The sequence below is a fragment of the Topomyia yanbarensis genome, chromosome 1, assembly GCF_030247195.1.
Source record: "Topomyia yanbarensis strain Yona2022 chromosome 1, ASM3024719v1, whole genome shotgun sequence".
NCBI lineage: Eukaryota > Metazoa > Arthropoda > Insecta > Diptera > Culicidae > Topomyia > Topomyia yanbarensis.
In genome coordinates, this window is record NC_080670.1 from 151836043 (window position 1) to 151863633 (window position 27591).

The 27591-nt window shown below is 39.6% G+C and overlaps 1 protein-coding gene across 4 annotated transcripts in view; it reads left to right on the top strand.

The window, feature by feature from the left end:
• Nucleotides 1–27591, top strand: part of LOC131677646 (coronin-7) — a 59806-nt gene that overhangs the window by 699 nt on the left and 31516 nt on the right. Inside the window, exon 1 of one of the 4 annotated variants that reach the window (XM_058957556.1) lies at nucleotides 156–281. The exons of the other annotated variants lie outside the window; for them this stretch is intronic. The gene's annotated coding sequence lies outside the window, so the exon portion shown is untranslated. Of the gene's footprint in view, nucleotides 1–155; nucleotides 282–27591 lie in introns of those variants that run through there. 4 annotated transcript variants of the gene reach the window in all.

The following is a 27591-nucleotide window of genomic DNA, read 5'->3' on the forward strand; positions in this document are numbered from 1 at the left end:
TGACGAGTGCGTTTTTGTATGCGTTTGGTAGTTATGTTGTGCCTTTGGAAAGTTTTGATTGTAATTTATGCCGCTTCCGTCCACAATTCGCAAGTATAATATTCAAGGCTCCAAATGAAAATGAAAGTAAGAAATGGAAACAATGTCGTCTAGCCAGTTGAAGGACTCAGGCCTTCTTTGATAACGTTTATTTCACCTCATTCATACTAAGAAATAAAAATGACGTGATGTGGGTGCATTAGCTCATTACCGATCGGATGAGTAATCCTGTCCAAAAGGTGGTAAGCTATAGAAGGAGTGTTTTTTAATAAGCTGACGTACCCTTTTAATATCATGACCGTGTGTGTTCCGTTTATCACTGTAAACACCATGCGCAAGCAAATCGTGTCTGGAAGAGAATACGTGTAGTTTCATGTGTTTGTAACCTAACTGTGTCCATGTAAAGTTACTCGTCGCGACTTGGGTGCAACATTGATTCGCGGTTGTCGTTACGGATTTGATTACAAACAAATGTCGAGACTGCTGGCGAACAAAAATAAGCACTTTGAAAAAGGCTAGAAACGGAACCCATGTTATACGATGAGCTATAAGTAACTATAAACTACAGGGCAAGCGGGTTCGCTTACTCATTTCGTAGCGAATAGTGTGGATACTTCGCGTTTTAAAGGAAAGGGTGCAAAGGAAATTGAACTTGAATGCTAATAAAATCGTGTAAAGATGCCTGTTTCAATTGAGTGATTCTACTAATAGGATCATGTCCAGTACGTGTTATGAACTGTAGATATTAATACTTTTAGTCGATGGGGAAGTACACTTGTGGGAGCTTTGTAGCCAAGTGTGTTTTATAACTTATCAAAACAAGGTAGTTGTTAAGACTAAGACTACTAAAATATATGGCGTATTAGTTTTGGCAGTCTTGCAGTTTTAAGCTGATTATTCTCTCGGCTTTTTCTGCTTTTAACAGAGATTGTTTTTTACACAAGAAATTTCCTTTTAGTGCCTCAGTATATGTAAATATATTGTAAATAAAAGTCTGTTGAGATTAAGGACAATTTCCAGTGTTTATGTGAAAACAAAGCTGAGAAAGAAAACTCATGGAGAGGTTAATGACCCAGCTCAATAATTTCCAATGTAGAATAGACTATGCATTCCGATTTGAGACTTTTTCTGCGATTTGCGGACAGTAAAGACCAGTTTTTATCAGGCCCTTAGTGAATTTTCAGCTGATAAAACGGGGACATTGACAAAATCGGGACATATATTTTGCTTTCTTTTTAATAAACCGAAGCTTTTAAAACATTCTGCTGCAGTCCCTAAATATAGCCTCACATCCCTTTCTGATTATTTACTTTAAATTTTCTTTAAGCGGGTTTGACAGCGCAAAATTAAATTTTTTACTTTTGCGTATTTCGGATCTCTAAGATTCTTGAGCATATATTTCATTTAAATGCTCAAGAATGGATTTACTCGAATTCAACTTGGTTCGTTGGCTGGAGCCAATCAAACTACCAGCTATCAATTTACATATGAGGGTGACAAAATCGGGTGAAAAGCTGATAAAATCGGGGGTAGACAAAATCGGGAGCTGATAAAATCCGAGGATGATGAAATAGGCTTCACTGTATTCCTCAATACCGTTCATAAGGTGTTATCCCGTATTCTGTATGCGGACGTTGGCAGAATCCAAACGCATGTTTTAAAATAGACGATAGACCTGGAGAAAATTAGAATGTTAGTAACATTGAGAGTCTCTCTTCGTTTACTTACTCTTTAAATTATTACGACGTTATAATACTTTGCACTAGTTTTCCAGTACATATCGAATATCGACGGTTTTCGCCAGAATATTATGCAAAGAGTAGCTAGTAAATGTTGAAACGATCGAGGAATGAACAGAAGAGAAAGACCCCAAACAGAATCTCTCACTGTTACTTATGTCCTAATCTAATTTTTCTCCAGAAACATTTGATAAGTTTCGGAATTACAACTTGCGTATCAATAATATGTTTGGGGGTTTCAAGACGGCATACGATTCATTACAATGCAACGAACTGTCATAGCACTTGAACTTGCACAATCACACCTGGTGGCAATTCCATTATTGATCGGGACTAGCTGAAATTGTACAAAGAATCAATTGGCAATAATAAGAGCCAAAATTTCTTCAGCGGGCCACCCAAATTAGTTGATAACGCAATTTCGATAGAAGATTCAAAAAATCGTAAAAATGCGAAGAAATTAAGATTTTTTACCAATATCAGCCGATATCTTTTAGTGCAACGCAACGATATATTTCCAATGAATTTCAAAAAGCTTTCTTCCATAAATTGTAGCCTGCATTAATTACAATCGATTGATAAATCAAAATCTACAACAGACATGTTGGTCCATGCGGAGTCGCGGGAACGCAAGTTGTTTACGCTTTCAATCTGTTGTTCGAAATACGTACGCAACGACGTTCGGCGTGCAAAAACTTAGTTGCAAATACCGGGCCATTTTTTCTTGACGGCATGTTGTTAGATACTAAAAGTAGTATATGTGATTTTTTTTCGAACAAAAAGAAACCGCAGAAAACTTTTTTTATTTCATATTTTAAAAAATATGTTGTTTAAAAAGTATGAAAAATGATCTTCATTCGAAATTGCGACTTGGTTGGACCGCTTGAGAAGTTTTGACTCAAATTCATATGATAGATACACACCTAGAAAAAATCTTGTAAATTTACGTCTCCTGACCCTGACATATAAGAGCATCAAAAATGACTTACTTTTACGTTTCATTTTAATTTTACTTCACGTTGAATTTCGCTAATCATGTAATTTTACGCCACATATGGAGATTGTTCTGTATGGCAGTACGTGCAATTTTATGTCATTGCGCATGTAAAGTATATGTTTCAAGTAAAATTAAACGGAGCGCGGTTATATTTCGGCATTTCGTGAATTACAGTTTATTAAATTATGTCATGCTTGCAATTACGTCAACGATAAAAGTCATATTTTTTGGTGTGTAGATTTTTTCTCCAACAGATTCTTTTCGATTAAAAATAAGCCCTCTATATAACAAAACAGTTTTATAGCGCACTTGAAGTGTTCTTGAAGAAGCAAACCAAAACTATCAAGGCTTGTGGTAGTCCTATAATTTTAAGCAGATCTTGGGCACCATTATAAGGACGTGCGCAAAAAACCTAAAAGTTTTAATACATCCTTGAAAAATTCTCGCTAATAGCAAAATGCATGTCGCAATACCGAGAAGTAAAACCAGTTACACCTGATACTTTATTTTAAATAGCCCGCCTCTTACCCCCACACCAAAAAGCTCACAAGCGGAGCACCCTGGTAGTGGACACATCAGTTCTCAGCGTACAAAAAAGGTCAGCACAATAAAACAAAGTTACAAAAAAAAACTGCGAGACCGACAAAACACAAAATTTGACAAGAAGTAGCTACGGCGAGTACCCACTGAAAAAAAATTTCTTTTAAGGGCCCCTCGTAGCTTTGCAGGAAGCTTATAATAATTTAAATTTATTTATTACTTATTGCTAGAAAAAATGCATTTATCAATTTTTTTTATTAAAAAAATGTTAACCAATTATTACTAAAGGAATAAGCTCGATTGGTGGTGAACGAAGTTTAAATTAAAAATTCTCCTATTTTATTTTTTAAAATTGCTTCGATTTTGCTTGGAAACGAGTGCGACATGTTATTTGCTTTAAATCAGTAGGAAGCTGGTTGAAAAACTTAGGTCCGATGAAAGAAATGCGTCGTTGACCAAGGTTCGTGGATACTCTGGAGTATCATAAATGATTGGCTTGTCTAGTGCTGTGAGCTCGAATGCCTGTTGTAAATTCTAAATTATTATGAGCAATAGTATTATGCAAAGCATGTGGATGTACATTATTGTTTGGTAGTTAGTCAACCCAAGCAACGGTAAAAGGTTGTGGGCATTATTATTGAATAACAACATAGTAGGGTACATAATTGGTTTTTTATAAATAATTTTAAGACATCTGTTTTGAATCGTTTGTAGCTTTTTCAGATCCGAAATGCTGACACGGCCCAACACAGATACAAGGTAGTGCAGCAATGAGTGGATGTGCGCATAATAAAATTTTAGAAGTACATGGTGGGGAACAAAAGAGCATACTTTACGCATAGCCCCACATAACGATGCAACTTTTCTCTCTATAGATTTTATATGCTCAATCCAGGAGAGTGTGGGGTCTAAGTGAAGTCCTAAATATTTGAAGCAGTTAGTTTCCTGAATTACAGACTGTCCCATTCTTGGGTCTAGATGCATGCCTGTAGTTCTTCTAGACGAACGAAACAGCATATATTTAGTTTTTAATAGGTTCAAGGAAAGAAGGTTTTCGTCGAAATACGTCGTTAGAGGAGACTGAGGAGACTTGATCCCCTTTTTTATTTTTCAATGCTACTCCGTGGAATGATAAAAAACTATGTATTTTTTGTAGTTTTGTATTGTTTCTAGGGTTGTCTGATTATCATAAAAAATTACATGGAAATATTATACTGGACATGAGCTTTTGGAAAACAACAAAAAAAATGGAAAATTCTTTGATTAGTGGAGACTCGATCCCTAATTTGGGGACACTTGATTATTTTTTGAAAACGTGTTTAAAAGAGCATGTAGGGTAATAAGCCTATTTTTACCCTGTTTCTATTATCATCCTACCAATCTGAAGCCTTTGGTTAGAACAGCGTCTGCCATCTTTGCTCAACGCATTGGCTCAAATGGTGTTGCGAAAATTGGGGTACTCGATTGGAGTTTTTGCTGCGCTCAAACAGAAGATTTTCACCATTCTCAAGACAATTTTGTTATTATATTGGCTCTTAATAAGAGGCGAATGACCTTAAGGCTCAAACCTCCATAATCGAAATAAAAAATGACTCCCAATAACAAATCAAAGAAGCTGAAATAATAAAATTAATAATGAAATAATGTGGTACCCTCCCTAATAGGGCAAAAATAGGTACTTAACCCCATTCAATGTTATAAATGTATTGTGGTATTGATTAAATTGTTGTGATTTGATATTACCATTTTTGTTACTACATATTACCCATCTCTCACCTGATTTTCCCCAAATCGCTGTGCAATTATTTGAAAGCTGTCGTTATTATGGTTGAGGAACGTCAAATGTGGGATGCATGGTTGCTATGTATGCTGTAGTAAACATTTACAGTTAAGTTTTTGTATGATGAAGCGTCCATTTTTGACAGTTTTTTTTTGTTATTTTATGGCAACAATGACTTCAATTGTTCTGGTGTGAATTTGGTTATTTTCAGTAGTGTGTATGAAGCATGGCGAAGGGGATCAAATCTCCACGAATTTGAAGGGATCAAGTGAACCCATAGCATCTATTTCAGCAAACTTTAGTACAACTATAGTTGAACAAAAATATCAGCTCAATCATAGCGTATTCCTATAATTGTCATTCTCCTGTATTTCTATATGCAAAAGTATTGTATACAGTGGGTGACTTTATCAATTGTATAAAAGTTTGAAAATTTGGAAAATAAATCTTCTTCAGTTCTTCTGAGATTTTTTTCTTTAAATCGGTGAAAATTCGGTAACACATGTCCAATTTATTTTTTTGTGTTAAAGAAATGTTTAGATAAAACTACGCAACTTTCTAGTATATTCGATTTATGTATTCTGATCAGCCCTTGAGTTACAATGATGGAATCAAGTCTCCTCAGTCTCCCCTAGTGTTTTTGAATCCGATTCAATGTCGCGCACAATATCCAGGCAGTTATTGTTCGGGTAGAACAACGCTGTGTCATCAGCGAAAAGACGAGGAGTCCATTTTAACCCGAGTCTACCTAGGTCATTGATATACAATAAAAATAACAGTGGCCCAATATTACTGCCTTGGGGCACTCCTATTTCTATTGGTCTATAAGAGCTACACGAGTCTCCAATAGATACGAATTGGTTCCTATACCACAGATAGCTACGAATAACATGATTTGCTAATCCCCTGATACCATAGCATTCTAACTTCTTAAGCAGGATTGAGTGATCCAGAGTATCGAATGTTTTTTTAGGTCCAGAAAAAGGGCACCAACAATTCTATTGCAATCAATTTGACTAATGATGGAGTCAATTAGTTCGATCATTGCAATTAATGTACTACATCCCTGTCTGAACCCATACTGGTAATTGTAAGTTATGTTGCGTTTGTTCAAAAACTCGAGTAGTCGAGTGATGAGCAATTTCTCAAGAATTTTATTGAAAACAATGTTGAAATTGGTCTACAGTTGCAAGATCACCAGCTTTGAAAATTGAAATTACTCGGACTATTTTTGAACAGACTTAATACCTACCTAAAGCTTTAGTTAGGATGTTTGCAAAAGTGATACAGTTTCTCTTAAGAACACTAGCGGGGATCTTATCAGGACCACAGCTGTTAGTTTTTTCGAGGCCTTTAATCAAAAAGATCACTTCGTTTATGGTTGCAGGACGCAAGAAGATTGTTTCTTGGATGTGTTGTATATTTTTAATAGGATTTGAGTTGGGACTCGTGGGAATATTGTCAGCCAAATTTTTGCCAATGCTAGAGAAATATTCTTTGAAAACATTACATACTTCAACATCATTGCAAATTAGGCTGATGGGAACATCCGACTTTGAACGACTAAAAATGGTATTAATATTTTTGTTGGATAGAAGGTTTTCAAAGTACGCCTTTTTGCACCGCTTTTTCATTACATTAACTTTTTTATTTATGTGTTGCAGAAGAGCTTTGAGGTTTCCATCATTGGGGTTATTTTATACTCATTTCAGATAATTGCTTTTAATTTTAATCACTAATCGCAATTGATCCAGGGGCAAAAACGCCTTTACATTTAAAAGTTTTGGAGACTGTTCTAGTATTTTCCGTAAGTAAAGAATTGTAGGTTGTGATGGTATTTGTAAGACATAGATCTACATCATCAATCAACTCGACGTTTTCTATGAAATTTTGGAAGTCGTTATTGAGTTTTTCATGATTGATTATTATACTTGAAACCAGATAGTAGAACCTGTTACACCTGACACCGTTACCCCTGACTTCTTCCCAGGTATTCCAAATGGTGTTCTTGTAGTGAGGATGCGGTCGAAAGACCTTCCTACTTGACTATAGAACTCAAAACCAACGGAACTACTATTAAACAAACCATGAGGGGCAAACTCCTTCGTGCTAGTACCCAAGTAACTAATAAGCAATATCTGCTTATGATCTACATATGAGAGGCTGAGAGTAAGAGTGGGTTAAAATTTTGTTCAGAGCAAAAGTGGGTTAAAATATTCTGTTAGATCAGAAATGGTATAGTCATCACACCTCAGGCAAAAGTGGATCAAATATTAATTCGCGCAAAAATGGTTCGACAAAATTTTCAGGGCAAGACTGGTATAGAATATTAACCCATTTTTGCGCTAAGAAAAGAATCAGAATTTTCTTATTCGGACTTGTGGGAAATGAAATTTTATTAAATTTTTCGATGCCTTAGAAATCGTGTAATATAGGATCCGTATAGGTCAATAGGCATCGAAAATTGACGATTGCCGCCATTTTGAAATCCGAGATGGCGACTTCCGGTTACCATAAAATAGTGAGAACCACCATCAATATGGGTGTCATTTGAAAGAGGATGATCAGCAGACACCGAAAATTGACCATTTCCGCCATTTTGAAATCCAAGATGGCGACTTCCGGTTACCACAAAATAGTGAGAACCACCATCAATATGGGTGTCATTTGAAAGGGGATGGTGAGCAGACACCGAAAATTGACCACCACCGCCATTTTGAAATCTAAGATGGCGACTTCCGGTTACCACAAAATAGTGAGAACCATCAATATGGGTGTCATTTGAAAGAGGATGATCAGCAGACACCGAAAATTGACTTTCACCGCCATTTTGAAATCCAAGATGGCGACTTCCGGTTACCACAAAATAGTGAGAACCACCATCAATATGGGTGTCATTTGAAAGGGAATGGTGAGCAGACATCGAAAATTGACTTTCACCGCCATTTTGAAATCCAAGATGGCGACTTCCGGTTACCACAAAATAGTGAGAACCACCATCAATATGGGTGTCATTTGAAAGGGGATAGCGAGCAGACATCGAAAATTGACCTTCACTGCCATTTTGAAATCCAAGATGGCGACTTCCGGTTACCACAAAATAGCGAGAACCACCATCAATATGGGTTTCATTTGAAAGAGGATGATCAGCAGACACCGAAAATTGACCATTACCGCCATTTTGAATTCCAAGATGGCGACTTCCGGTTACCACTAAATAGTGAGAACCACCATCAGTATGGGTGTCATTTCATACACCTTTAAAATTTGAAGATCCAAGAAATATTAATAAACCCAAAAATGGATTGAAGTGAACCAAAAGCAATTTTATTGAAAATTAGCATTTTTTCGCTTTTTTCCTCATATAACCTATTTTAAAACCACTAAAATTAATATGGAATTGCATATATAATATTTTTATTGATGCGAGAAACAAATCACAAAATTTTAATTTCGCGCGGGTCGATCATTCTTATCCAGGGGGTGGCATCCGTATGTTGATGTACAGACGTTGACAGTATCCAACATATAGTGGGCCCGGTCGCTTCTAGGCTCATACCTCCCATGCTCTTGCGCTTCTAGGCTCATACCTCCCATGCTCTTGCATTGGGTTGTTTTATCTTTATTGTCTTCATGCCTCATCCACGAAGTATGAAGTGTGTGGTGCTGCATCCATGATGACTCCACCACTCTTGACGTGAGAGTGTCTTGGAATGCTAGAGTCGAATAAATGGTAGTTAAACTGAATCGGATAGCGTTTCCGAGTGAACGTAACGATTGAGCATTTACTCGGATGTAAAACCATTCTCTTTAGATCACACCACGTACTAAAGCTCTCCAGTTCACTCTGAAGAAACTCGGAATCGGTTTTATCCCGTATTTGTCAAAAATTTTCATATCATGGGAGAAAGAAAGGCGGGGTCCTTGTAATTTAATATTGATGTCATTAAAGTAGAGGAGGAAAATTAATGGACCGAGATGGCTACCTATTGAGATGCCGGATGTAGTGAAGAATGGTGCAGATAGGCAGTCCTTAATGCTGATTTGGAATTGCCTTCCATCGAGGAACCAACGCAGAAGTTGTCCATGAATACCGAGTTTGTCCAGCTTCGCTATTGCGACATCATGGTTGATTTTGTCGAAGGCCGAACCGATCCATGTGAATAGCATCGGTTCCCAATCCGTCAGTAAATCCATCGAGTACATATGTTGTAAACGAGAGCAGGTTGGTCGTTGTCGATCATTTAGGCATAAAACCGTGTTGTTGCAATGTAATGTTTGCAGTGAAAGAAAATCGGATCTAAAACGGCTACTACTGAACACCCCCTTTCAAACGTTACCCATGTTTATGATGGTTCTCACTATTTTCTGGTAACCGGAAGTGACCATATTGGATTTCAAAATAGCCTAATTGTCGATTTCCGATGTCTACTGACCACCCCTTTCAAATGACACCCATTTTTGTGGTAACCGGAAGTCGCCATCTTGGATTTCAAAATGGCGGTAATGGTCAATTTTCGGTGTCTGCTCACCATCTCCTTTCAAATGACATTCATATTGATGGTTCTCACTATTTTGTGGTAACCGGAAGTCGCCATCTTAGATTTCAAAATGGCGGTGGTGGTCAATTTTCGGTGTCTGCTCACCATCCCCTTTCAAATGACACCCATATTGATGGTGGTTCTCACTATTTTGTGGTAACCGGAAGTCGCCATCTTGGATTTCAAAATGGCGGTGGTGGTCAATTTTCGGTGTCTGCTCACCATCCCCTTTCAAATGACACCCATATTGATGGTGGTTCTCACTATTTTGTGGTAACCGGAAGTCGCCATCTTGGAATTCAAAATGGCGTAATTATCGATTTCCCATATCTACTAACCACCTCCTTTCAAATGATATCCATATTGATGATGGTTTTCCCTGATTGGTGATAAATCATTTTTGAAAACATTCTTAGAATAAAAATGGAATATATATCCTCTCAGGGGCCGTACACAAATGACGTAGCTTTTTTTCGGCTATTTTCGACCCCTCCCTCCCCCCTCGTAGCATTTGGTCACAAAACTCTAACCTCCCCCTTGTAAATGACGTAGCATTTACCACCCTCCTCCCCCCCCCCTCCGGGGCAATGAGATGAAAAAAAATGTTATGCAATTCTTCTTTGACGGCTTTTATTAACATTTTCGTTATAACAGCAAATTGCGCCCAAAATAAATCCATTTCATGACAAATATAGTTTTGATAGTTTTGTTTTGAATTTTATATGTCATGGAGCATGGAGTTCTCTCAGTTCATAATCCTACAGCTGCCAATGATTCTTAGAAGAATTCGTTCACCTAAATTACTATATTGGTTTGGTTGAACCCGAAGAAAAAAAATTAATTCAGGTACCAAACTAAATCGACTAGTTAGCAAGAGTAGCTAACTAATCTAGCATACTAAATCTTTTCCTTTTCTTGCGAGCTTGAAATTCCGCAAATCGAGAAATTATTTCTCTTAGGAATTGAGGAACATTAAATTTATTTTTATTTTTATTTAGGAACATTAAATTTATTTTTATTTTATTTTATTTTTATTTATTTCCTTATCTTCGGTATACACCGTACAGACGCATTTTAAAACTAAATATTTCTTATTAATATCTTATATCTATGCTTGGAAACGTTAAAATCATACACTGAAGAAGCTTCGTTAAATCTGCGGCAACATCTCTCCAGTGGATTATTTTGTCCATGTGAAGTACGGTGTCTAGGGATCCACAACAGAGTGGGGTTACGGAGAACACGAGGAGGCGCATACAAATTAACGCTCGAGAGAAGATCGGGATTGTCGATATTACCTGACAGCAAGTCGAAAACAAAAACTCTTTGCAGGAAGATACGGCGAGTCGCCAGAATCTGCAGACCGAGTAGCATACATCTATCGGCATAAGGAGGCAACACAACTGGATCATTCCATGGAAGTTTCCTGAGGCGAATCGCACAAAACATCTTTGTATACGCTCTAGTCTGTCAATTTGAACGGCATGGTATGGTGCCCACACTTTTCTCTAATCATTGGGTTTTGATGTCCGTCAAAAAAAATTAAACTTGATGCTACGTCGCACAGCTTCTGACCCTACCCTCCCCCTCGTCACACTTCGTCACGAATTTGGTATACCCCCCCCTACCCCCCAAAATGCTACGTCATTTATGCATGGCCCCTAAACAACGCAGCGACGTATTTTTCTGCCCGATAATACGATTTTACATGCTATGAACTGTAAAATTGAATATTATGACTCTTTAGATGTAAAACTCCGACTGAATGACCTAGAAAAAGCCGAACATCTCACATTTTTATATGTAATAAAATGTAAATTTATGAGAATTGGGACGCTCCTTTTATGTGCATCTGGCAAGACGTAAAGTGACATGATTTTTTGCTGTGTATAATTGACTCCCTTCTAATGCATTGTAATGAATATCCTTATTGGAATTTCGTTCTCACACGATATGAAAGTATTATTAAAATTAAGTTTAGTAAGTCTCGAACAGGTACCTTGCCTCGTTCCTCATGGCAAGTGCGCTGCTTTTTCTGTCTAGGCTATATTGCATAGGTTCGAATCAAATGAAATCTGCCGAATATAATCTCCAAGAGGAGCTACATTTTTTATCTTAAATACGTTTATTTAGGCCCAAATGCTTTAGCTTAACGAGGCCGATAATTCATTTTTTTTAATTACATGTCACATGTTAGTGGGGGAAGGGAAAGCCGTATTTAGGGGCGGCTTGCTCCCCTCTTATGTAAGTAAAGGAAAAGGTAGGAAGTGGGATACATATTGTGTAATTGACATCGTCGTTTGCTGATTGATCATTGTGGCGGATATGCACACTTTGTTGTAGTGTTGTAGTTTCCAGCCTGTAATCGCAGGGGCGAGGGGAGGGTCGATATTTCGGATAATTATTGGCACTCTGATGCTGTCATGATGTTCTCTATATCATCTGCATGTGAGGTATGTCATGATGTTCTGGCTAGACGGTTATCAAGAAGGGTATGCACCGAAGACTCGTGAAGCAATGCCATATTGTAGATACAGGGATAGGTTGGTGAGATTCTACTGTGAATGAGAGAGGGGAAAATATATTAAACTTGGACATCAATAGTTTTCAAAAAGATATAGATAAGAAAAATATAGGGGTGGTCACGGCTTGCCAGGACGTCCCGAACTGGCACATAGGGTGATCTACCTCGTAGAGGAGCTACATAACGAATAAACCCACAGCATTATGATAGCATTATATCGGCTTTATATTTGCTATGCAGTGGCACTAAATGCAAATGTAAAGTATACATGCTTTAAAGATCTTTGACGTATGTACGCCTTATTTCAGCTTTATATACGCATACAAAGCGAGCGATAATACTATATTTCGTCGCTGTTGTGCTATCTTATGACAAGCGCCATTTAGCACATTTCGAGAAAAACGATTTTTAAAGTTTGACATTGAATATCTTGAAACTTATAAATGGTATAAACACTCCAAAGAAGATAATTGATGCTTCTATCTATTTTGCATTAATCTCTCAAATATTACGAAGATCGGTTGACTATGTTGCGAGTTTTTACTATGAATGTAAACAAAAGTCGCACTCACACGTGTCATAGGCGTGTATTGATGACAAAATTTGTATGACGTGTCATAATCGTGCATGGAAAATTTTCCATAGAAAAAAATCATCACTTTTTAACTTTTATTCATATCTTTGGGTTCATATGGTCTATAAACATTCGGTGAAATGCATTTTAAAGGAAATGAGTCAGGGAATCTAGAAAAATGGTTATTCTTGATTACAGTGTTGCCAAATATCTTTTATTTCCCGTTTCCAGTTAAAACTGTGTTTTTCTCACAACTCGTATAATTTTATTTCGAAAATGTTTATGCCATTGCGTTCCTCAGACATTTTCACATAAAACCGTCTAAAATTTCAATATAACTTGAGCCAATCCCTAGATATAGTGATTTGAAGCAAAAAACTTACAATTTCTCATCATGTTTCTAGCTATATCTAAGTAACCAAGTAGAATTTCTAAATTCTGAAAACGCCACTTTGTAGAGATTTTTCAAACAAGTAATGTGGCATATCTAACTCAGTTTACCGCAAAATGGCGTTTGTCATAAGATAGCACAACAGCGACGATTTGGGCTGTGCATGTATGCATTTATGATGCAATAAAAGGTTACCTGCTCGAGATTCTGCGATATACAACAATATTTGTTTTTATTTATATTTTTACATATTGTAAACCTATCAAAGATTCACAGCTCCATTTAGCTACCGAGCCTTGTCAAAAAAACGATTTAAATCAAAATCCCGGTCTTGGATTGTAATCAGTGGCTATGAGCCTTGTCAAAAAAACGATTTAAATCAAAATCCCGGTCTTGGTATCTAGTGGGGAAATAGATCAAATGTGTTAGGGTTCCGTGTGTGCGATCTCACTTTAGAGGTAGTGGCACTGTCATCAATACGATAATCGTGTATTCTTCCTGGGATGTCATCATCAGAGCTTAAAAAAATTGACATCGCTGCGTGAACTTGAAAGAAAACGAAATTCAATTCATGCCCGCTGTAATGAATGAAATTTTTGGTTCGTTTCCATCGTCATTCATTCTCCCGATGCAGCGCTTTCAGTTACGGACATGCTCGGTTTCAGAAGCAAAGTGAATTTTATTTCTATGCTAGCTCTGAGAGGGATTATTGATCAAAAGTGCACCAGCTATAGATTACGCAGTTCACTTGTAGAAGATCGAAAATGTAGAAGATGCTAACTTCTGCCTTCAAACTGTCGACATAATAACAATTGAATGCTTTGGTTGGTGAATGACTTTATATTTCCTCTGCACTCAAGCATTTGAATCTGTATTAAATTTCAGTCAGTTGGAAAGTAAATGAATGAGTGAGGCGTTGAATCTGAATGTCGGTTTCGGTAAATACAAGCAGAAATAGGTAACTGATTTTGAAATTTCGTAGCACTGGTCATCATAGCCCAGGGATAGCTTAAGGGTTTGTGCATTGGGCTGGAGTCTCAAGGTTCGAATCCTGCTTTTGGGATGATTTTTTCACATTATTACTTTCGTCATTAGTCTATACTGCCTTATGCATTCTATAGTGATTGAACTCTAGTCTATAGACCCTTATTGCGCAGATAACAGACGTTTAGACTCGTTTCGAAATGATTGTAAACATCGGCAACTGTCATTTCAAAAAACTGAACGCCAGAAACATGTTTGTAGGTGACACAGTTATCAAAGCAATGCAGTTGATGTGCAGCTGCCAAACACGTGAACCTTATTTTGCAATTCATTCGTCAGTCCAACATGAAAGGAGCGCACAGTAACGAAAACTTACCATCCCTTTCACTATAGTCATCTAATGTTTACGTTTTTCGAATTGATATTCATGAATGGAAAGATACATAGATGTTTAGAAGTTAACCAGTCTGCGACATGTTTGATTTTCAGCAGAGCGTGAATGTACGGGTGGCTTGACAGGTCGCGAAAATGTATACATGTTCCAGCTATGATGGTAACCGATTGTAATCAGTGGCATTTAGACTAATTCACATTTTCGGAGTTTAATTATCAGTTTCTTATGCAAAAATTGGATATATTCAAGTAACATATGCAAATTATGCAAGGAAAACATGTGAATTATGCGCGTTCTTCTTTCGCTCGAATCATCCATATAAAACTATCTCTCGCTGTACGATATATAGTCTTGCTCATTCCAACTAACGCCAATGTGAATGGTGTTACCTGATTTTTTGGCAGTTCCCCTACATTCCACTGAAGGCATATTGAGCGTAAAAAAAAACTATTAAAATCCAAAGCCCAATCAATTTCGCGACAATCATTTTGCTGCCATATGTTCCATTCACGTTAACTTTACTGTTTTAATCAAGTCGATGTAGGAACCTTTAAAACTATAATTACACTGATGCAGCGTTTCTGTCGAAAAACGCAACAGCTTCATATGCTGTTAGCCAAAGTATCTCCTTTGGGGTTTAGTTCATTCATCAGACATGAGACATGCTACAAACCATGGGAGTACGAATTGAAGTAGGTACACAACTCAGATTGGCGGTAGCTCAATAGTAAATTCATTTTTCAGAAAAGTGCAATAGTTGATGATTAGCACTGGCACACAAACTACCAAATCGAAAAAAGAAAACATCGACTATACTGAACAAACGAATCTTAATAAAAAAGTAATCAGATCAATTCAAAGCAGACCATCAAAGAACCTCTTCGGAGTGGAAAGGAAATCAAACATTATCTATTAAAATTACTCTCCAATCAATTTATTGCCTTGGCACACCTTCGGTAGACTCATCTTTTCCTTCAATTTCGGATTTTTAGGCACACTTTCGGTGGCAATTATGTTCGATTTTTATATCTCGAATCCCTAACACACATCTTACTCCCTCAACCCTCACACCCCTTCGACACAACGTTCGAGGTAAGAACAAACAAAAGAAGAAAACCCCCTCATCATTGCGTGAAGCACGAACATCCCGTCATCGAATGATCAAGTTTCACCCCGGTTTGGAGTTTGCGGCGAAAACTCCGACGAGAAAATTGGTCAAACCAAGAGATATTCAATATATACTTACATATAGCTGTGCCGCGGGTTTGCTGCCTGTGCGGATACTTGCCCCATGCCCTCACCGCACGTTCCCTTTATCATTTAAGCCCGGGAAGTGATAAGTGATACGAGAAAAAAAAGCATACGTACACAAAAAGTAGAAGTTAACAAGCCGTAACACAATCTAGTCAGTGTCCAATCGCTACTAGAAAGGAGTGAAAGAGAGATAGAAGAAAAACTCAGTTCCGGTGCAGTTTGGTTGGAATAAGATTGCGAGAAGATTTGCCCTGCAGAAAGTGTAACCAAGGGAATTAATCAAGCGTGTGTTTTTGTTCTGATCTACGGTGTGTATTTGGCGCCCGCCCGCGTCAGACATCCGTGTGAGCGCAAAGTTCTTAGTATACATGAAAGATGGATTAGGGTGGTGTTACTTATATTTTAAATAGTACAACAAATTGATACGCATTGAAACATTAAATGTAGGGGTACAAGGGGAGACTTGAGCAGGTTTTCACATAAATCTCCAAAAAACTTTTCAATCCTTCCAAAGTCATTGAGATATTATGTGCAAAGGTATTGTGCATGTTCATGATTTTTTGCAGAATTTTTAATTTACTTTTTCAAAAGTTGTCAAAGTTTTTCTGTCCACGGCGGGGAGACTTGACCAAGAGAATTTTGAAAAATCAGATAAAAAAAAAATGACGTAAAACATACTGTAGTCCTTTTTCTTCATATTGTCGAGATCCTTAGGTAGCAGGAAAAAATATAAAATGGTTGCATTTCATAAATTTCGACTGTTTTTAATTCCTTTTCTATTTAAGGATTAACTGTACTGCCTACATTGCATGTTCACACGTCACGAAATCAGCCGTATTACTGCCAACTTTGTTTACTAGTACTAAAATATATAGACTGATGTTTGAGGTGGGATTTTTTGTGACGTGATTAACAGTAGGTACCACAGCACAGTAAATATCAAAACATTTTTATCTTTCTTCAGCTTATTGCCACTTGGTGAAGTTTCTACATAAAATCTTTGTCAAGTCTCCCCAACATTAATTATTGCGTTCAATGCCGTGCAAATTTTAGTAATAACTATTTCAATGCTCCGATTTGTGTAAAATTGTTTCACTAGTTCATAAAGAATAAAATAATGTATGAGTACTTTAAAAGTAATTATTAGTCGAGTAGATATGTCCCTACAAAGATGTATAAAAATACATCAATTAACGTAAACTTGTTAATATTTTTGAAAATAGCCTAATAGAACACGTCATAGCCAACAATAGAATTTTGCGCTTGGTCAAGAGTCCGCATGTTCCCCTATGGGAGCACATTTGCTGGTTCATTTTTTTCATTTTTCTACTATTGAGCAGAATTAAAAAATATCTACGGCGCCGGTGGCTGAGTGGTAAGCGCGACCGCTACTCATTCCAGTTGGTCTGCGTTCAATCCCAGCCGAGGTAGTTGAGATTTTTCTGAGGTGAAAAAATATATTGTCACGTCTTCCTTCGGAAGGGAAGTACCGCCGTTGGTCTCCGGTCCATGAGTTGATGGATCGATGTCTAGTCCAGATAGTGGAGTCACCTCTCTGGCGTCGCTAAAGAAGAAGTAGAATCCAACTTTTATATCATCCTCCCGTGATACTTGTGGAGTGCGCAGTAGTATATTCGGCCTCTAGCAAAAGCAAGTATCGCTCTAACATTCATTCCCTTTTCTTCTGCGATCTACGTTTGGGCCTGGCCGGCGCCGGTATTGATCAATAGGATTACCAGGAGTTGCACATTGAAAGATGTTTCGCTACTCCCACGCATATGAACTGGGTTCCTGTGCAACTTCAGCTAGTCCAGATTTATAACGAAGCAGCAACCAGGGGTGGTCGCACAAGCTCAAGCTCAAGGTATTGAGCAGGCTGATAACATATAGTCTTAGAAGCAGAATCAAATGTCAACTGTAAAATGAAGAAACCGGAATGCATATTTTCACTGGTTCGAAATTTCTAATTAATACATCAGTGTAAAAAGATAATATATATTATAAGTAATAATTTTAATCCTTAATAGTTAGTTACTCATCTATTCTTTCTGTCACTGCTACAAATAGGCCATTGAGTCTACTTTCATCCAATTCCTATTATCAGCCTAGCCATTAGAAGTCATTAGTTTCTTCTTAAGGGGCAAAATTAGATCTGACCAAATTTTTTCCTTGTTGGGAAATATAGCACAGTGCACATTGCATTGGCTTGCTAAACCAAATCATGTTTAGATGTCAATGATCTCATATGCGAATCAGAACTTATTTTCTTGTAGGATCCCGATTAGCAATTGTGGTTTTATGATAGTTTTATATTCACTCATAAAACGTGGATTGTACTTGTAGCATGCTATAAAACTTCAATTGTTACTTGGGGATGTCACGCTTATCAGTTGTTTGTTTTGGAACGCAAGATGTATTTTTTTTATTTCGATTATAGAGGTTTTAACCGTAAGGTCATTCGTCTCTTCGGGTTAGAAAAATCTTTTATGAAAAATTTCTAACCCTATGTGCGGGGTCGGGACTCGAACCCAGGTGCGCTGCGTACAAGGCAATCAATTTACCAACTACGCTACGCCTTCCACTAGATGTAATTTGTTTAGCGTCAATTTGGTACTAATTCAGTGCCAGCTTCTGATCAAATGAAGTTGGAATCGCAATCTATGACTTATTAAATAATAGGTATGATGCACTTTGCGGGCATAAATGGCTATATCAATATTTTTCCTGAATTCTGATATATGTATTGGAAAGTAGTAATAAGTCATTACTAAATTTTAGGAAAAAATGGTCGGATTGCTGAGATATAGCAAAACCTCATTTTTATTATTTATCAATATCTCAACCGCAACTTTACCAGCGGAGAAATTCCTAGCGTTTTTCTGTATATTGCAAAGTTTTTCATTGTTGGAATTTACCATCATATTTTGAGGTTTATAGAAATGTGCATGATCAAATTAGAAATGAAAACAGAAATGTTGCTATATTCTGTATGACATTCTCGATTAATTAGGGGAACCCGGGGCTATTCGGGACCTACCTAAGTAAATCGCATTTTTAGGTTCCCCGGTGAGAGAAGTTCGAAAGCAAGCCAACCAGCCAGGTGCCGAGATCAGTTCGGCGATTCCAGTAGAGTAGGGCGTCCGGTTTGCTGGAGCACGAGCACGACTGGTTGTGTCTCGTCGCGGTCTACGCAGTCTAGTTCCCGGCGGTGAATCTGACTGTACGCTGACGGAGAGTACCCCGGCGAAAGAAGTTCTCCCGATACCGATTCTTATTTGTTTTCACTACCACAACTTCTTGAGCCCTTTAGCTCCGTGACCGGTGCCATTTAGCGCCGCAACTCCTTTAAGCCCTTTAGTTCTTTTCTTGGGCCATTTAGAACTATTTCCTTGATGAGCCATTCAGCTCCTCGACATGTTCGCGAACTACTCGGTCTAGTCTCCGACAATGGACCTGACCTACTCCAACAGAGAGTTCACCGGCGAGACAAGTTCTCCCGAAACCGAGCCAATCCTCTAGATGGCGAGGTCAGTTTGGCGATTGCGGTGAAGCAGAGCGTCCGATTCACTGGTGCCCCGATGACCCGCGAGTGGTGGTGACTCGTCACGGTCTGCTCTGTCTAGTTCCCAGCGGCGAATCTAGTTTACGTTGACGGAGAGTTCCCTGACGGAAAAAGTTCTCCCAATATCGATTCTTCTTTGGTTTTCGCTATTTTTCTATCGGAACAACCGGTGGGGTGCCGTGGTCGGTCTGGCGATTCCGGATGGAGCATGACGTCCGGTTCGCTGGCGTTTCGACGATTCATACCCGGTGCTCTGTTGCAGTCTACTCGACTAGTATTCGGCGGTGGATCTAGCTTATTCCTGCGGAGAGTCCCCTAGCGGTGATTGCGAAACCGTTGCTCGATGTTCATCACGCCGTTTCCGCTATGAGACGGTCATGATCTACATCATAACTCTGTTTACTGCGTTCCACCTCTTTACGTCGCTTGTTATTCTGTAGGCTACATTATCCGGGTTGATATCCGGTCCTCCCGCTTTAAGTAGCTCCCTGCACGTCACTTCAAACCTCAAACATTAAAAGACCACATGCTCCGGTGTCTCCTCGACGTTCTCACACTCCGGGCACAGTGGTGACGTTGTGTACCGAACCGATGAAAATACTTCCTGAAGCAGCCGTGGCTTGATAGGAGCTGTTTCAGGTGGAAGGTAATCTCTCCGTGCTTTTTATTGACCCACGTCGACAGGTTTGGATGAGCCAGTAGGTCCTCTTTCCTTTCTGGGATCATCCATAAATGACGTAGCATTATATGGGGGAGGGGGGAGTTTTGTATTTTGTGATGATGTGTGACAACAGGGTGGTAGGGGGTCATGTCATGCTACGTAGCATTACCCGTTTCATCTAACTAACATCGCTTTTTATTTTTTTTTAATTTTTACGGGGTCGAGGGGGGGGGGAGGTTTACCGTCAAGCTACGTAATTGCCAGGGGGTATTTAGGAGTTTGTGACGAAATGCTACGATGGGGGAGGGGGTGTTAAAATCACTAAAAAACGCTACGTCATTTATGGATGATCCCTCTCCGTATTGTCCCATTCCAGCTGCCACATCACCATCGAATCGACTCTCATCATCTTCCTCTCGTTTTTTAAATTTCGTGGATTGTGGCATTTCATATCCTCCGCCAGGGCGATTCAGATGGGGATCATCTTGGTGATAACGCATACTGCCTCCGGTACGTAATCGCAACTCATACGACCACCAGCCGGAACATGCTGTTCAGCTTTTCGCGGTTCCACTTGGTTTTCAGCGCCGCACCCCAGGCAGGAGCCCCATATCTCAGTATCGATGACGAAACACTAGTTAATAGACCGACATTTTGTAGGTGTAATCAACGTGGTTTTTAAAGCTCAACCAGTCGTCGATTATCACTCCCAATTCAATTGCTTCAGTACACACTTCGATGCAATCACATGCTTTTCGATGGTGATCTGTATCTGCTGAACCGCTTTGCAGTTGCTGACCAACAACACATCCGTCTTGTGGTGAGCTATTTGCAGCTTGACCGCGTCCATCTAGCTCTCGATCGCATCTATTGTCTCCGTCACCGACACCTCCATTTCTTCAAGTGTCTCACTCATCACCGTTAGTGACACATCGTCCACGAAACACACGATTTTCGCTTTTCCGGACAGCCGCAGTCTTAAGACCCTATCGCACATCTCGTTGAGTTGGACAGAGAATGGAGCCCTGAGGAACGCCCACTGCGACTCTGCCCTTTGTTCGTCTGGTACAGTAGTACTCTACTCTGGAAGTAGCTCTTCAGGAGCTGGCTCATTCTTCTGTGCAGCGCTGCGGCATTGGTCTGTACGAGGCTGGATGGCTCGGGTACTCCCCTGACATTGGCAGCAACATCAGCTTCTGTACCTTGCTCATTTCGGGAAAATTTCCATCATGTAAAGACTTTAGCAGTAGCATCCTGAACATGTCAGGATATGCCAGGATCGCAGCTTTCGCAGCCACGGTTGGTATTCCATCCGGAGCGGGGGTTTTCTATGATTTTAGTCACATCGACGATTCTTTGAGCTCGTCGTTAGTCACTTGCCACTCGGCTGTGTAACCTCCTTCTTCTTCGCCATACGGTATCGGTTGGCAGGTATTTGAATCGTGCTTCGGGAAGAGACCCTCAACGATTATCTTTAGCTTACCTGGGCATATTTCAGCTGGTGTCGACGGGCCCTCATCTTGGTCATGACCAGTGTTACGAAATTTCAAAATCAGTTACCTATTTCTGCTTGCATTTACCGAAACCGACATTCAGATTCAACGCCTCCCTCATTCATTCACTTTCCAACTGACTGAAATTTCATGCAGAATCGAATGCTTGAGTGCAGAGGAAATATAAATTCATTCACCAACCAAAGCATTCATTTGTTATTATGTCGACAGTTTGAAGGCAGAAGTTAGCATCTTCTAAATTTTCGATCATAAGTGAACTGCGTAATCTATATCTGGCGCACTTTTGATCAATAATCCCTCTCAGAGCTAGCATAGAAATAAAATTCACTTTGCTTCTGAAACCGAACATGTCCGTAACTAGGACGGGACATGCGAAGTCGGTCTTTTTTTTCCCTTCCGATATTAATGTTATTTTGCAGGGAAAAATCCGATAGAAAAATAATTTCAAGCAAATATCGATGATAGTGCTGTGCCGATGCGGCATAGATTTCTGCCGATGAGGTACAGATATATGCCGAAAATAATGGAGCTCAAACATGACATGAATTATGTTATCGTTTGTCTGAGCTGTGTAAAACAACATTAACCATAACTGTTGAGCAGGTCCGTACCTGAAAGCGCTGCGTCGGGAGAACGAACAACGAGGGAAACGAACCAAAAATTTCATTCATCGCAGTGGGCATAAATTGAATTTCGTTTTCTTTCAAGTTCTTGCAACGATGTCATTTTTTTAAGCTCTGGTAATGACGACTCAGTACGTGTCCCCCAGCGATTGTGGTCTATTTCTCAGCACAGTTACTTATGGCTATTGGCTTGCTAAGCTTGATCTCCCGTTTTAAAGAGTGCTTCTCGAAACGTCGCTTGCGCTCCTCTCTCACTCTCCGATCTTTCGCTCTGAGCCCGCCTTCTGGCTCTAAGATAAGCAGCGTGTAGCGTACTGAACCACTCATTTAACCAGTAAGCTGAATGCCGTCTACTGCATGACTCCAGTTTTCGTGGCATTATAACATCACAAGCCGTCACAATCGTTCCTGTTAGATCAGCCGCATCCACGTACTTGATTCCGCTGTTCGCCAAAGTGACTCAACAAAGAGGTTTTTGTTAAAGACTTTCATCTTCCACTTTAGCTTGCCGGTCGTCCTTCTCCATACTGTAGCACGGTTCCATTGGTCGTTGCGGTAGCGAATCGGCTGGTGGTCGCTATGGGGATACTTCTCGCACACTCTCCAGTCCATGTTCGCCGTCAGTCAAGGACTACAGAATGTGGCAAAATTTCTCTCGGTTTCGTGAACCATTAAGCTCCCAGTTTTGTCACGATACCAGGAGCCATTTATTCGTTGTAGTTCTCGGCGGTTGAGCTAGCCTCCACAACGAACCGACAGGGGGATGCGTAGTTATGCTGCCTAAGCTCGACCCCTACCAACAGAAGACAAAACACTAGGATTTTAAGCCTATTTCTAATAACCATGTCACATCTAGTTTCCCAATCTGTATATATTCACATACTTGGTCTCACTTGAGTATTATGGCTCTAAATTTTCATAACTTTCCCTACCCAGTAATCGCTAGCTAATAGAATGTCGTTAAAAAGTAAAAAAATATAAAATATTGTTGCTTCATTTTGAAATGTTTGTTAGTCTTCGCCGTTTCTTATTTTTAGAAAAAAAAAAATCATATCATCAGCATATATAAGAACTTTTACACTTTTGAGAATGAAGGAAATGTTGTTAACAATTTAATCTAACAGCTTATTTACGATTTGTAAGATACGATTGTACCCATCTAAGAAGTCCTCGTTCAAACCATATTTTTTCTAATTTAAAAAGTAGCATGAGTATGTCGATGCGATCAAATACTTTGGTAAAATTTGTATAAAGAGTTTCTACGTGATTTCCGTTATCCATTGTTGTTAATGTGTAGTTAATGAACTCAAGTAGATTTGTACTTGTAGAACGCCCTTTGTAAAAAACCATATTGCATATGGGTGATTCTATTCTTGATTCGGTGAAATAAATTTTCATTGACAATCGCCTCGAACATTTTGGGAATGCAAGAGATGATAGCTATTCAGTCTACGAAGGGTAATGAGATGGATTAATCTGTTATTCGAATGAAATTCAACTCTGCAATGGACTATTGAGCAACACAAGTTTATTTACGAAAATCTCTTTAACCTTTTTTCGAAGAATTAGTATTGAATTATTCTTGCTGAAAAGTAATAGGATTTTTTACGATGCTAATAAATTAATTTTCATTTATGGCACTCTTGATGAAATGCCTCTTTCACGACAAAAAAGTTTTATAGAAGACCCCCCTAAAACCAATACATTTAATTTTAAAAATGTTATGGTAATCAAAATTCCATCAAAAAAATTTTGATTTGTTTCAAGCAACGATAATTAAATGCTGTTAAATGGATTCACACAAACAAATAACTACATCCCGCTATATGTACAGTACCTACAAATTTTCAAAGTTACTGATTCAATTACAAAAGCCAAGTAGGAGGTAGGCGTAGCGTAGTTGGTAAATCGATTGCCTTGTACGCAGCGCATCTGGGTTCGAGTCCCGACCACGCACATAGGGTTAGAAATTTTTCATAAGAGATTTTTCTAACCCGAAAGACCTTAAGGCTAAAACCTCTATAATCGAAAAAAAAACAATAGCTTAGTTTGCTTTTTATTTATAATTGAGCTAGATTTCACGTCTTCTCCGTCGGGATACTTCACATATCCCGTCAGTCGTAACAGGTTGTTCATTATTGAACGGTCTTATACAAACGTTAAAGTTATACAGTTTTAAGAATGTTGTATGGCAGTATTCTCAACATACATTCAGATTCAACGAGAATATTGCAAAATTATATTTCCGGTGTATAGACGTTTTGAAACGATTTCTTAAGAAAATGCTCAAAAGTCTCTTAAAACTGCTCATAACATTAAGGTTGGACAGAGAAAGGGTAAAATTCGCAAACGAAAAAAGCAGTTTTTTTCCACACCGTATGTCAGATCTTCATAAAAATCAATCAGCAGTACTGTAACAACATTCTACATACGCTGATTGATTTTTATGAAGATCTGACATACGGTGTGGAAAAAAACTGCTTTTTTCGTTTGCGAATTTTGCGCATTCTCTGTCCAACCTTAATTACTCTTATGAAAAAATTGAGTTTTATGGATGTGTCTTCAAGTATTCTTCAAGCACTCTTTAAACTCGTCGATCATATAAAGCTAAATGTCATCATTCGTTTTCGAGCTCTCCATCGAGACAGAGGTTGTTTTTTCTAGTCCGTAGTGCTGTGTGAGGCGATAAAGAATAGTTTTAATCCGCATTCAAGGTTATTTTGCCAGTTCGGTTCGGTCCTCAGTCTTTTGTTCGCGTGTGAGGATTAAACAATAGCCAGCTGTATAAGCTGGATCGGTTCGTCGTTGGACACCAGTTTAAAGCTAAGTGGTTTTTGTCTTTTGTAACACATTTATTGCTTTCTTCCATCTGCGCGGGCGCTGACCCCGTGCGTTGACGTTTTCTATGGTTCTCTCTCCGGATGGTCAAATGGAAGTTGAATCGGGTTCAACTTCTAAGGCTCCCCCCCGGCCCAAATGCTATCCAGAACTTTCAACTGGTCCATTTGTGGTCTTCTTTCGGCCCAAGACTAAATCACTGAATCTTCTTCAGATTTCTAGAGACCTGACGGAACGGTTCTCGGCTGTGACCGAAATTTCAAAGGTCCGCTCGGACAAGATAAGGGTGTTGCTAGCCAACTCAAAGCAGGCAAACGATATTGCTTGCTGTGAGCACTTTACGCGGGATTATAACGTGTATATTCCGGCTGTAAGAGTACAATCCGAAGGCGTCGTAACCGATGAGAGTTTGACGTGCGAGGATCTGCTGAAGTACGGGGTTGGCCGATTCAGAGACCGCTTACTTCAGCCAGTTAAAATACTTGAGTGCAAACGTTTGCACTCAGTAGTAGTTGCGGGGGATGGTTCAAAAACGTACCCCCAATCAAACTCTTATCGGGTGACCTTCGCTGGTACCGCTTTGCCAAATTTCGTCCTCTTGCACAAGGTTCGTCTGCCTGTGCGTCTGTTTGTGCCGCGGGTCATGAATTGCACAAAGTGTAAACAACTGGGTCACACAGCCACCCATTGTAGCAATAAGGCCCGCGGGGAGAATCATCTAGATGATTCGTGCAGTAGGCAAGCCGAAAAGTGTCCTTACTGTGCGGAGAGTCTGCATGATATCTCGGCATGTCCCGCGTACAAACTACGCGGGGATAAACTGAAACGTTCCCTTGCGGGACGATCCAAACATTCTTTCGCAGAAATGTTAAAGAATGCTACGCCACCATCCTCAGCAAACATCTATACTCACTTGCCTCCTGACGAGGGCGAGGCTGGTAACCCACAAGAGGGAACATCTACTAGGGTGCCTAGAATTTATAGGAAGAGGAGGAACATTTCCTCTCGTAAAGTTCCTTGTAAAGGCCAGAAGGTGTCCCTTGAGGGGGCTCCGAAAGTCACATCTATTGGAAGTGTTGCAACCAAACCGAAGCAATTAGCTCCTGGTCTCGGAGGATTAAGCTCAGAGAAGGAGTTCCCAGCACTTCCAGGAACATCAAAAATCCCAAGTGTTCCTTTGTTTCAGTTCGAGAGTAATCACAGCACTGGAATTATAAAACTCTCGGACATAGTGGACTGGATAATAAAAACTTTCAATATTACTGATCCTATTAAAAGTCTTATGTTAGCTTTTCTCCCTACAGTGAGAACATTTTTGAAGCAGTTGACTGCTAAATGGCCCCTCCTCTCAGCGATTGTATCCTTCGATGGCTAACTCATCGAACGAGGTCACGGATTTGATCACTGTTCTACAGTGAAATTGCAGAAGTATCATCCCGAAAATCGATTCCTTCAAAATTTTAATAAATAATTTGAGCTGCGATGCATTTGCATTATGTGAAACTTGGTTAACTTCCGACATAGATCTCAACTTCCACGACTTTAATATTATTCGCCTGGATCGAGACACCCCCTATGGAGGAGTGCTTTTGGGGATCAAAAAGTGCTATTCCTTCTACAGAATTAAGCTTCCCTCGATAACAGGTATTGAAGTTGTCGCTTGTCAAGTAACAACCAAAGGCAAAAGCCTTTGCATAGCTTCCATATATATTCCCCCCAACACCGCGGTTGGGCACCGACGGCTACAAGTCATCTTAGAATCCCTGCCAGCACCGCGACTAGTTTTAGGAGACTTTAACTCTCACGGTACAGCATGGGGTTGCCTCTATGATGATAACCGGTCTTCCTTAATTCAGGATCTTTGCGATAACTTCAATTTGACAATTTTAAACACGGGTGAAATGACACGGATTCCTGCTCCTCCAGCGCGCCCGAGCGCCTTAGACTTGTCCCTTTGCTCAACATCGCTGCGGTTAAATTGCACGTGGAAGGTAATTCCTGATCCCCACGGCAGCGACCATCTGCCGATTGTAGTCTCAATCAATAACGGTTCAAGGCCATTGAAATCAATCAATATTTCGTATGACCTCACACGAAATATCGATTGGAAGAGCTATGCTGCCGCGATATCCGACAACATCGAATCTACCCAAGAACTTCCTCCGGAGGAAGAGTACAGCTTTTTGGCTGGCTTGATTCTTGACAGCGCGAATCAAGCTCAGACTAAGCCAGTACCCGGCGCGAACATACAAAAACGCTCTCCTAATCCGTGGTGGGACAAAGAGTGCTCAGACGTGTACGCGGAGAAGGCCGCCGCGTATAAGACCTTCCGGGACGACGGGTTACCTGCTAGCTATCGACAATATGCGACGTTAGAAACGCGAATGAAGAGTTTGATGAAAGCCAAGAAACGTAGTTACTGGCGCCGGTTCGTTGACGGATTAACGAGAGAAACATCGATGAGCACTCTTTGGGGCACGGCCCGGCGTTTGCGAAACCGAAACAGTACTAATGAGAGCGTGGAATATTCAAACCGTTGGATATTCGATTTCGCCAAGAAGGTTTGTCCGGATTCCGCCCCGGCACAGAAGATTTACCGCGCCGCGTCTCCTCACGATAGCGCGAACGAAACACCT